The sequence below is a fragment of the Photinus pyralis genome, unplaced genomic scaffold, assembly GCF_008802855.1.
Source record: "Photinus pyralis isolate 1611_PpyrPB1 unplaced genomic scaffold, Ppyr1.3 Ppyr1.4_LG9, whole genome shotgun sequence".
Taxonomy (NCBI): domain Eukaryota; kingdom Metazoa; phylum Arthropoda; class Insecta; order Coleoptera; family Lampyridae; genus Photinus; species Photinus pyralis.
Window position 1 is genome coordinate 3274099 of NW_022170878.1, and position 12681 is coordinate 3286779.

The 12681-nt window shown below is 34.7% G+C and overlaps 1 protein-coding gene across 1 annotated transcript in view; it reads right to left on the minus strand.

Annotated features, from left to right (window-relative positions):
• LOC116180386 (homeobox protein OTX2-A-like) overlaps positions 1-12342 on the minus strand; it is a 123517-nt gene extending 111175 nt beyond the window's left edge. The window contains exon 1 of the mRNA XM_031500354.1: positions 12084-12342. The gene's annotated coding sequence lies outside the window, so the exon portion shown is untranslated. The remainder of the gene's footprint in view (positions 1-12083) is intronic.
• Positions 12343-12681: the final 339 nt, after the last annotated feature.

Genomic DNA, 12681 nt, shown 5'->3' on the forward strand with positions numbered 1-12681 from the left:
TTTCAGTTCATAACTAACGGAGATGTAAAAGCGATCGAACATTTTAAAACAAAGTTATCGTTCACACGGACAGATAGATGGACAGACAGACAAAGGAACAGACGGAGAGACCAACCGGCAGGCGACAGATAGCAATGCAAATTTATAAACGATCTCTAGGATCGTTAATAAACGGCAAAAGTGTAAAATTATGGAACATGTAAAAAACGGTTTTTTGTTTTTTTTACAATAACTTTTTTTGTAAGCGGTACAGAAAAATTCCTTCCTTGGTACAAGACTCGACACCATAACGAACCAAATAGCGAAAAAAGTAGAACAATAGCTCTTAAGATAAAGAACTAGTAGCGTCGCAAAGTTAGCGAACGGACGGACGGACGGACGGACAAAGTGGCCACAATAGCGCATTTTTTTTTTTTTTTTGTGCATTTTTTTTTTATTTTTGTAGAAATGCGCTAAAAATACTGTAAGAAACAAGTGTATACCTAATTGGTCCTTAGCACTTGCAACGTTTAAAGGCACAAGATTCCAAAAATTTCGGCAGCTTTTTTTGACTCCATTAACTTAGCCTCACTATTGTATATTTCCGTCTAAAGAGAAAATGCGCTAAAATTTAAATAGCTAGCGCCACTCGTAATGCAACAAATTCTATCAAATGAGCCTAATAAAAAGGTGCACTGTCATTTAAAAAAAATCAATTGTTTTTCGTTTTCTGAAATAAAAACAACTGAATGCTGCCTTATTACGGGAAATTAAATGTTAAACAGCTTTCATATAGAAAAATTTTGTATACATTCGATATTTACCGAGATATACAGGGTGATTCCTATAGTACCTGCCACCGTTTGGGAGCGTGTAGGTGGTGCGTAGGGGAGTATTTTGATATAGGACACTTGGGGTCGGAAATCTAAAATAAGGGTGCCAGAGCCAAATTTACCTTCTGGAATTTCGCGCCTATAGGTAGGCAACCCAACCGGCCGGCGGTGCACACGGAGCGATTTCAGGCGGCGATGTGTGGCTGACACTTGATCAGAATTTTGTTTAAACCCACGAAATCCCGTCTGCAACGACGCGTATCAAGTGAATAAACACTATGGCACGTTTTACTAACACGGAATACGCGGACATGCACTTCATGTACGGATTGGCAAATGGTAACGCACGAGCTGCACGACGAGCGTACGCTGAGCGGTATCCAAACCGTCAGTTACCCTGCAGACAGGTCTTTCAAGAATTTCACTTCCGACTGTGCGAGACAGGGCAATTGCAGGTAAGCTGACGGAGGCTTAACTTTACACACAGATTCGTGATGCACATCGATACTTTGGTCATTTAAGCACCCATTTCGAAAAGTTTGTTTGTTTACACCGACCTCCTCCTATTTCGCAGCCCACTAGCGCCCGTGATCGCGATCGCCCGTTGGTAAATGCCTTAGAGGAGGATGTGTTGGAACGTTTCGAGGCAAACCCGCGTACTAGCATTCCGTGTTAGTAAAACGTGCCATAGTGTTTATTCACTTCATACGCGTCGTTGCAGACGGGATTTCGTGGGTTTAAACAAAATTCTGATCAAGTGTCAGCCACACATCGCCGCCTGAGATCGCTCCGTGTGCACCGCCGGCCGGTTGGGTTGCCTACCTACAGGCGCGAAATTCCAGAAGGTAAATTTGGCTCTGGCGCCCTTATTTTAGATTTCCGACCCCAAGTGTCCTATATCAAAATACTCCCCTAGGCACCCCCTATACGCTCCCAAACGGTGGCAGGTACTATAGGAATCACCCTGTATACTGTATTCCATACATAGGTAATGGGCAACCTGTTTGGGTATAGGTACTCTGGTAGGTACAATAGGCCTAGTGTTTTAATTTTAGACTTACTTCAGGGAACAACGATTTTCTTCATTGTCTAAAAGTTTCCACAATTTCCCTTAATTTCCCCAATATGTCTATCCTCGTATCTAGCATTGCCTTAAATTTCCCCAAATTCACACAACATTTTTGCGAATTAGCGTCAATTGAATAACGTTACTTCCCTACAAAAACCTTTTGTTTCCATAAAATTTCCTTTAGATTTCCCCAGAATTTCCGCATTCCTTTGAAATTTCGTTTTATTTCCCCAAATTTTTCTAATATTTCCTCTAATTTCGTCCATTTCCTACTATTTCCTCGAAATTTCCTATATGAAGGATAAGAATTTCCATCGTGATCAAGCCGTCGAACACTCATTTTTTAATTATCTTATTTTTTGCCCATTTTTCCAAATGTGAGTGGATGGTGTGTGTGCTCATTGAGTTTTATAGTTTTCTTTATTTTTTTACTTTTAAAATTTGACTTAATTTTATGTTTTTCTACAGATACCAAACTTCTTCGGCAGGTAAATAAGATTTGAAAATAGAAAGAAACTTTTCAACATTAGGTACTAACACCTCTACTCTAACCTCATTTTTCTGAATTTTTAGGAATTTTTAATTATGTATCTTCGTTTTTATACGTAGTTTTCCGAATTTTGCATTCTTTTTTTTTCTTGAATTTTTCTGTTGACTAAGATTTATAATTTGTTTTGTTTTTTATTTTTCAAAGTTTTTTTTAATTTTCTTTTTTTGTACAGACATCGAATTTTTTCCTCGGGAAAAAAAAATTTGTAAATACAAAAGATTTTTTCGGAAGAACAAAATTTTTAAAAATCACCAACACCCCTACCCTAATCTCATTTTTCAGTTTTTATGGATTTTTATCATCGTTATTTTGGCGCATTTTTTCCGAATTTTTGCGAATTACACTAAATTTTCTAATTGTATGTTGTAATGGGGCTTGTGCACTGCCATTGTTTTTCGTTACTCATTTGTTTTCTGAAATACAAACAACCGAAATGCTGCCTTATTATGGGAAATAAAACATTCGATATTTACCGAGATTTATATTCCACACATAATGGGTAACATGTATAGATGTAGGTACTCGGGTAGGTACAATAGACCTAGTGTTTTAATGCTTACCTATCCGAGCGAGTACCCGAGTAAACGAGTAAATACAATAACTCAAAAAATGATGTATATAGGATGATGATATCATTGTAAAATACCAATTTTAAACTGTTAAAGTCACAAAAATATTGTAATATTTTGTTCCCAAGTAGGTAATGAGTTTTTTACAAAACATTGTAAGAGTTACCTGCCCGGCAAACACACGTTTAAAAAACGAATTGAAAGCGCTTTGAAAGGTTAAATTCGATATTGGTTTCATGATATACGTTTTTTGTACACCAATTTAATATCCTACGTTGTTTAAAATACGATTTTTATTCATCGAGTTCATGTTCTACGCTAAGTTGATAATATGTATATAAATAAACGTTCTTTTAGCAATAATTTGATAAACGTATGTAACACCACTTTGATTTACCATACGGGAATATTACTTTACTTACTTCCTCTAAAATACGAATAAAAATTAGGTACATTCTACGTATCAAAATTACGTACACAAACAGTGTCATATTCTAACGGAACTGTTATAAAGAAACGTTGAATATAAGTAGATAAATAAACGTTTCTTTAGTGTTAATGTGACAAATGTATATAATACGTTTATTAATTTACCGTATACTGATAATTTGGTTTGCCTACTTGCTCTACAGATGCGAATAGAAATGAGACGAATTCTACTTGTTAAAATTACTACTGAAATTGATACAAGAAATAGGTACCTTAGCTATACGACCTTTTGTGTATGCAAAGACGGCAAGAATTGGAAATAACGCATCTTGGTAGTTAAAACGTCTACAAACTTACAGCGCGTCCGTATGGATGCTCAGGAGCGACGCCGCACCTACCAATGCGAAGATAGCAAGAATATCCAGGTTTACAAATAGGCAATGAAGAAAATGGCCCCTGAATGTTCGGGATGGACTTTGTAATTATTATGTGCCTTATATAATTAAGACCTTTTGATTTGTTTAAATATATAATCTACTAAACCCATACATTAAACGTTTATTTATCGACGAATTTAGTACGAATTAAGACCTTTTGATTTGTTTAAATATATAATCTACTAAACCCATACATTAAACGTTTATTTATCGACGAATTTAGTACGAATAATTAGTAAAGAATATTACTACGTAGGTATTCCATATGTGAAATTCAAACATATTCAGTTACGCATATAAATCGTTACCTATATCAATGGGAATAATAAACGCATATAACATTCTACAAGAATATAGCAATATCCGCTGGACATTTATGTGTAGGTAATCTCCACAGTGTGATTGATTTCGCGTGTCCAAGCGTATATTTCTTTTAGTAGATTAGTAGATAAAAAAAACAAAAATACTCTACTTTCAAATTCCAATAAAATATTCAAAAAAACAAATGATATAAAAACAAAAGAGCATCAGAAAACAAAGTATTTTTTTTTAAATAAAGCGATTACTTTTTTCTGCGGCAGTTTATAATTACCTTAGAAATTAAAGCTACAGTACCTAATGTTTTTAAATCCATTGACAGTAACTGTGGAAATTTAAACAAAAACAAAAGAGAGTTTTTCACTTGTCATGTCTGTCACAAAACTAGTTTAGTGAACAATAAAACGTAAAATCCACAATGCAACAAAATAATATCTAATTACACAAATGATGAAGAAATGTTTTTTTTTATTCGATGTACCTAATGGTAATAGGTACATAGGATGCAAGTGCAATGTATTTAAATTTGTTTTAAGTTAACTGTTTTTCATTTGTTTTCTTCGTTTCCTGTTGTAAATTTGATGTTTTTGTTTAAATTTTCACAGCCACTGCGATTGGTTCTAAACACATTACCGTAGCTTTAATTTCTATGGTAATTATAACCTATTTGATATCATTGTAAAGATCCCTTTAAGAATATTACAAAAAAAATAACCGTTCTAACTTTGTTTTTTTTTGTTTTTTCATCATTTTTTTTGAATATGTAGTTTATCAGAATATAAAGGTATATAGTATGTAAATGTTTTTTAAACTTTTTTCCTATCTTCAATAATAAAAGAAATATACGCTTGGACACGCAAAATCAATCACACTGTATGCCAGTGCATATAATTACGTTTTTTACACGTAGGGTTTTAGTCTACTATACACGCATTTTATACGGAACTGTGCAGTTGCTTGAGATGTCTATGTAGCTTAGTGGTAGTGGTAGAGTGTTGGGCTACATAGCGCGAAGTCGGGTGTTCGAACTGAGTTGAAGTAAGAATTTTACACCTGGCAAAGATGGGAATTTCCTTAGATCAGTTTCGAGCATTTTGCCGACTACTCCGAATTAGGTTCTGCAGGGGCATCTCTAAAAAGCATGCGGGTCACTCTGTAACTGGGCGCAAGCCTGTTGAGGGCCCAGAAGAAGAGAGGGATAATACATAAATAAAAAATAAATTACATAGAAATTGTAAATGTACCGGGTGACCCGAATAAGACTGTTCCTCGGCCATATCTCGGGAACCGTTTATCGGATGACTTAGGGGTAAAAAAATTATTGGGTAAATCGGTTATGAAGAATCGCTGGAAAATATTTTCAAGTTCTAAAAATGACCACCAGAGGGCGTAACTGCCATCTTAAATTTTAAAATTGAATTTTCTTTAAATTTCGCAGAATAAACTAAACATTTTTTTTCACATTTTTAAAGAGAACCAGTTTATCTATCATTTTCGTAAAAACAAAAACTCGGTTATTTCAAAAACAAAGATAGCGTGGGGCCTTCAACTGTTTTTGCAATAACCTGCTTTAACTTAACCGTTTTACCGATTGTAATAAATTTGGTATCGTTGAAAAAGGACAACAAGAATCAACCAAAATACTCGGTGTCCATTTTTCGAGTAGTGGCTATGGGGATCTCGCTTATCTTAAGAGATAGAAATTTGGTTAAATGAGGGCAAAGTTGCGAATTGTCGTGCTGAATAATAATTTGAAAAGAAACTTAAAATATCTTCAGTAGTTTTGAAAATATCGCAAAAAAAAGAAAATTTCTGATTTTCGTTTTTGATTTTTTCATACAGTAAACTAATCGTTCTAAACATTTCTAATTAACACATTATTCAGACATTTTTTAAGGGAGATTTCGAATATGGCATTCCGTTTTAAATAACTTTTAAGATGACGGACAAATACGTGGCAACTTTAATTTTTCTTATGGGCACCGTTCTGGATTTTGACATTTTGAAATTAGGTATTTTTTTATACAACGATATATCACACATGGTGGTTCAGTAACACATTTTTCCTAAAATTACAATTTTCATTTTCTGCAAAGAGTGCTTTGGAAAAACAAAACGTTCTTTTGTTATGAACAAAAGGTTGACTTATTTCAAGTAGTGTCATTTACGTTTGTGCTAGTTTTATTGCGAAAATTTTATTTATTCTTATGTATTTTGTTCTAATTTGAATTATAATTTTCTTGCAAAACGAAGGTTCAATTCTATTCAGATGAAAATCGAATTTTCTCAACACAACTATAGTTCCCTTCCGACGATCCCACCAGACAGATGGATCAAACTGTCAAACTTTTGTTCACGATAAAAGAACGTTTTGTTTTTCCAAAGCACTCTTCTCAAAAAATTAAAAAGTGTCTGAATAATGTATTAATTAGAAATGTCTAGTACGATTAGTTTACCATGAAAAAATTAAAAACGAAGGTCAGAAAGTTTCGTTTTTTTGCAATATTTTCAAAACTACTAAAGATATTTTAAATTTCTTTTTAGATTATTATTGAGCAAGAAAATTCGCAACTTTGCCCCCATTAAACCAACTCTCTATCTCTTCAGGTAAGCGAGATCCCCATAGTGGCACTCGAGAAATCGACACCGTGTATAGTTAATTTAGTTGAATCCTTCTCCGCCAGGGGGCTAGTTTTGGCACTATGATCCAAAATCCTAAAAAAATCAAATGGAATGATATGAGTTTTCTTTATGAAAAAGTAGCCAAATAAAACCCAAAGAGGCCAGTGAATACGGTTTTTCAAAATCTCGTTCATAACCTCAAATATTGGGAGAATGAGGTTAATTAATTAATTAATAAAAATGCTTAAATTGTATCTTATTTGACGTATTTCCGGTATTTGTCGATGGCGCGAAAGATTGTTTGGAAAAGGACCCTACACTTTTAGGTAGGCCTTGGAAAATTAAACAAATGAAATACGATTCATTATAAAATCATAACAGCCGTAATTTGTAAATTCTCTGTGTTTACATACTACAGAAAGTGCAGTTTTTTGAATTTGTATTCTTTTCTAAAATGCCGATTTCAAACCAAGAAGCATTTAATATGCTGGCGGCGATGGTTTGTGGGCGATTCGGATAACGCAAATTATAGAAGATGCGGGCAGCGATGGTCGCATTTTGAAAATACTCAAAATATATCGCCAGCATATTACATGCTTCTTGATTAGAAATCGGCATTTTAGAAAAGTTACAAATTCAAAAAACTGTACTTTCTAAATGTAAACACCGCAGAATAATTTACAAATTACGGTTGTTATTATTTGATAATGCATCGTGTTTCATTTGTTTAATTTTCCAAGGCCTACCTAAAAGTGTCGGGCGCTTTTCTTTAGCGCCATCGACAAATATCGGAAATACGTAAAAAGTAAATTTAAGATACAATTTAAGCATTTTAATTAATTAATCTTATTTTCCCCATATTTGAGGTAAGGAACGAGATTTTGAAAAACGGTTTTCACTTGCCTCTTTGGATGTTATTTGGCTACTTTTTCATAAAGGAAAAGTCATATAATTCCATTTGATTTTTTTGATTTTTTTAGGATTTTGGATCATAGTGTCAAAACTAGCCCCTGGCGGAGCAGGATTCAACTAAATTACCTACATTTTGGTTGATTCTCATTGCCCAAGGAATGCTCTTTTCAACCATACCAAATTTGAATCGAAGATATCCATGGTGTGATGAGACTCAAAATGGGGTTGTGTATACCAAATAGTTTTTGCTTTTACGAAAATGATAGATAAACTGGTTCTCTTTAAAAATGTGAAAAAATTTTTGTTAGTTTATTGTGCGAAATTTAAAGAAAATGCAATTTTAACATTTAAGATGGCAGTTACGCCATCTGTTGGTCATTTTTAGAACTTGAAAATATTTTTCAGCGATTCTTCATGACCGATTTACCCAATAATTTTTTTATCCTTAGGTAAGTCATATGACGAACGGTTCTCGAGATATGGCCGAGGAACAGTCTTATTTGGTCACCCGGTACTAAATTACTAAATGCTTGTGGTTGTTCAACAATTTGATTGGTCACGGAAAATCAGTAAATTTACTTGTTGTAAATTTCCTATACTTAATGTGTGCAAATTTTGGCAATGTGTGTAATTGTACCATTTGTACCTATGCAATATTGCACACGTTAGTACTTTTGTTGTTTGCTCTGGGAAAGTACCTACCCGAGCCCTCTAGAAATGGCCGAAGCTTAGGTACCAAGTCTTCCAAGGGCATTTTCCGGTTTTGTTCCATATGCACTTCCAGGACATACTAGCATTTTTTCGAAACGGTTCAGGAGATGAAAATCACTGTTTCAACTGTTTTATGAGCTTTTTAAGAAATTCCTAATCTGCCAAAGCTCTTAGTCCTCTCCAACGACTTCTAGATCGTCGTAGGTATCTTCTAGCACCGCGGTTATACCTACTTACGCGCTTAATATTTAAAAAGAGCCTATAGATGGGAACGTCTAACTAGTCTCTGGAAACCAGAAGAGAGCACTAGAAAGCTTTCTACACCATTCGAACTCTATTACCCTAAAGCGTAGATAGGTACATAGGTATGAGAGCATGAGAGAGTAAGATCTGATGGAAAGCACTGTGAACGGATTATTAACGAGCTCCTAGCGAGTTTATAATTTTGCGGTGTCTGTCCGTCTGTCCGTCCGATAACGAATGGACCGATTACGATAAAATTTGGTAGATAGATTCTTTATCAAATTTGTAGATCGGAGTTCGAGAATTGGCAACGTAGCCCAAAAAATAAGGAAGGCCCTTTTGACATCTCCGTTAGTTATGAACCGAATTGCATGAAATTCAATATGCGCATAGCTTTAGCCATTTAAAACGCAATTCCAAAAATTGAGCCTAATCGATTCAAAATTCACAGTGCCCTTTTCGCATCTCGACCATTTTTAATCCGAATTGCAAACTTTTTTATTTATGGAGGGATTTAAATGAAATTTGATACATAGTCATTTGGAATAAAAGCAAATGTAGCGCTATTTTCCAAATTTAGTTTTGTGTAGGATGTGCAGTGCTAACTTTCTTATTTATGGCAGCAATTAAAATTAAATTAATAAGTGTTAAATATAGAAGCAAAACTAACATCAGGTTTAAAATTTGGTTTTGCACAAGCTATAGCCATACCAAGGAGCTCGTTTTCTATATTTATTTAGTTTATTATAACCTCTGGCTCTAGAGAATCTTTTAAACTTTTTCTAGGTGCAGCTCCTCACTGAGGTAGCATTTTTGTTCATTTTCTTAATTCTGTTTTTTTAGCTTCCTATAGCTAGGTGGGTATTGCGATCGCCGTTTTTTGGATCTGTCAAAATTTCATCAAATGCATAAAAATATTTTCCGTCTACATGTAGGTACCTATAGGTACCTACGGGGTGGTTCAAAATGACAAATTTCGTTTTCATTGTCCCTACTTTAAACGGCCGGAAACTTTTTTTCGGAGAATCTGAATCTATTGTCAGGATTTCCATAACACGCTAGATGTATAAGCTACAGGTTACTACTTTCTTATTTCTTATGAGATAACATTTTGATGAGGTTTCAGCTAGGAATCTGTTTGTCAAGAATTTGGCACCTGTATTTAAATAAATTACGATGGAAATTAAATTTCATGTAGATACCTACTTTTCGTCCGCATACCTACCTAACAATTTGTCACGGTACATTCGTGATGTAGGTATACAGGGTGTACATCGAAAAGTGGAACATAGGCGTTTAACATGGGAAATTACTTTTTCTTTGCACAAACGTTTCCTAAGTCAATTAGAGTGTTTTTTTGTGATGTTTGTAACGTATACACTTGTTATCTGTATTTAGGCTTCTTAGACCACCGTACCTAAGGCATGACGATATGTAAGTACTTTATGTACATTAACATGAATAAATTATTATTATTAAATTATTATTATTATTACTAAGTAGGTAATTAGTTTACGCAAAAATACTTCAAATAAAAGTTATAGAGATATAAATTCTGCATCTAAATCATGTGAAACGATTATTCTATTTTACCTTTTCTTGCGTACGCAAAAAAATTAATTATAAAGATTCTGTTTTCGCGAGTTTTTAGTCTAAGTAGCCATGGACTATGTTTTTCTTTTATCATAGTCCATGGCTAATTAGGAAAAGTTTGCGCAAAGAAAAAGTAATTTCCCATGTTAAACGCCTATGTTCCACTTTTCGATTTACACCCTGTACGTAAGTAACTATTTCATGTTTTCAAATTTCAATTAATGAAATTCCAACAAATAGCTTTTTATGGTCCTAGAAGAATGCATGTGTTACACTTAGGTACCTATATTTTCGTGTAAAAAAGAGACTCATTAGGTATATCATGCAGATTTCGTGTTCCATATGCGAGAATAATTTACTTTTATACTACTTATGTAGCTACTAATTAACAATTGCAACGACGGTACATCCATTGTGGGTTCTTGTAAGGACCAGGACCCGTGTAAACGAAACTTTACACGGAACACCGCGGCCCTGATAAATAGGTGAAACGGGTGCATCGTAGGATTTCTTGAAAAGGCGCTTTTTTTAATGATGTGATGATCTATGTAGGTATATGACTTTCATTAAGTATATAGAAAAATGAGTGTTTCACAAATTAAACATTAAACAAAACAGGCACATTTACATATAGCTAATTAACTATCTACCTATACGCATCTATTTTTCCTTGAGAAATATCATCTAAATTCCGTAGGTAATATCAAATCAATATACCTATAACTATAAAAACTAAAAGAAAAATCAAAAAATTTTTAGTTTTGACCGATGCAATTTTTCCAAACCGCAACGGGTGCATCAGTAGGTATTCAATTGACTCTTAAAACGGTGCTTCATCGTGTCCTTAGTAGATAGGTATATATCGTTTCCACTATCGTCGGCAAAAATTCATCCTGTAGATTGCGAGGGTGCATTAGATACCAGAATCGTACACACTTTCATTTTTCATTTAAGGCAATTGTTTCTACGCAATTTTTCGTAAAAAATGGCCTATACTCTTTTTGGACATGTTACAGCTGCTTCTGTATTATTGTGCTTAGGATACTGTTTGATTATTTGAACATTTGTCACATAAGCCTTTTGAATCGCCTATAAGCGATAGGGTTCGTTTCCGACGGTGTATACTGCCAAGAAGGGGTCGGAATCTAATGAATGATAAATTGGGAATGTGGCAATACTGCAGTAAAGCTTGTAACCCAATATAAATTGGGGTAATTGAGAGACCACTCGAAATCTTGCGTTTAAGTTTCATTTACCGAACCAATTTTATTTCTCTTACTCTTTGTTTCGCACTCTTGCCGAGTTTTATTGTTGTTTAATTTGTAAGATTTAATTTACATTTGACCAAAAATATTTACTTGTTTATGAAATGGGCAGTTCACCTGTCAAGTGGAACGTTTGAAGAGGGCATGATAAAAGCAACGGTAAAAATCCTTTATTTCTGGTCTTTGTGTAACCATTGTATCCTAAGGTGTAGGCAAATAAGGAGATTTAGGAGATAAGTAGACGCTTAGAATAGTTAACGGTCCTCAAAGGACTATAACAATTTTTGCCTGTCATCATCACGCTGCTCTTACACCTCAGCGTTTTTGTTTGCTAATAATTGGTTTCGGTGTTACAACCGAAAGCCCTTTTGTCACCAATTCGTAAACACTTAACAAACAATAATCCCGCTATAAATACATCACGTTAAAAGGTTTAATTTGTCCAAATTAGCCGAGCCCTACACAACAATAACGGGCCCTTCGCGCTGCGTGAGCCGCCCCGCTATGAACAACACTACCTACTACCTATAGATATAATTATTGATGTACTCACCTCCGTTTCAGCGCCGTTTGCAATTGTTCTAAATTCACTAAATCCGCTAATTGCACAAAATCAAAGGCACGTGCGACTTCACTCACTCAAGTTTACCCCCTCACACATCAATCACATACCTACAGCGAACGACAATTAAAGACGACGATTTGGTAAAGGACTAGACATTTAATGCACCGAGAATCGCGAATTTTTGCGCAAAAGTCTCATCGATTTTCGTAATTTTGTAAGAGGACACTCGTGATGCGTACACGTATATTACACGTGAAGCGTTTTTGACGTAATTTTACTTTTCACCGTTAAGCGCGCTGCGCTCGACGAACTAATCTCGAATTCAAGATGGCGGACGTCGCTTTAGCGCGATTGGCGTAACGAGATGAAACGGGCGGGGCGAAAAGTAATTTCAACCACGCGTCCCCACAAAAAAAGAGCGATAGGAGAAGGGCGGTTGATCTATTACCGAGTAAATTTGTCTCCCCGCCTTATTTTAATATAAAATGTTACAGTAAACACACATGTCTTTCTTTTTTTTGTGCATTTTACTATAGTCGGGTACCAATTTTTCGGAACGGTCCGCTCTACACAATTTTAGATGGAC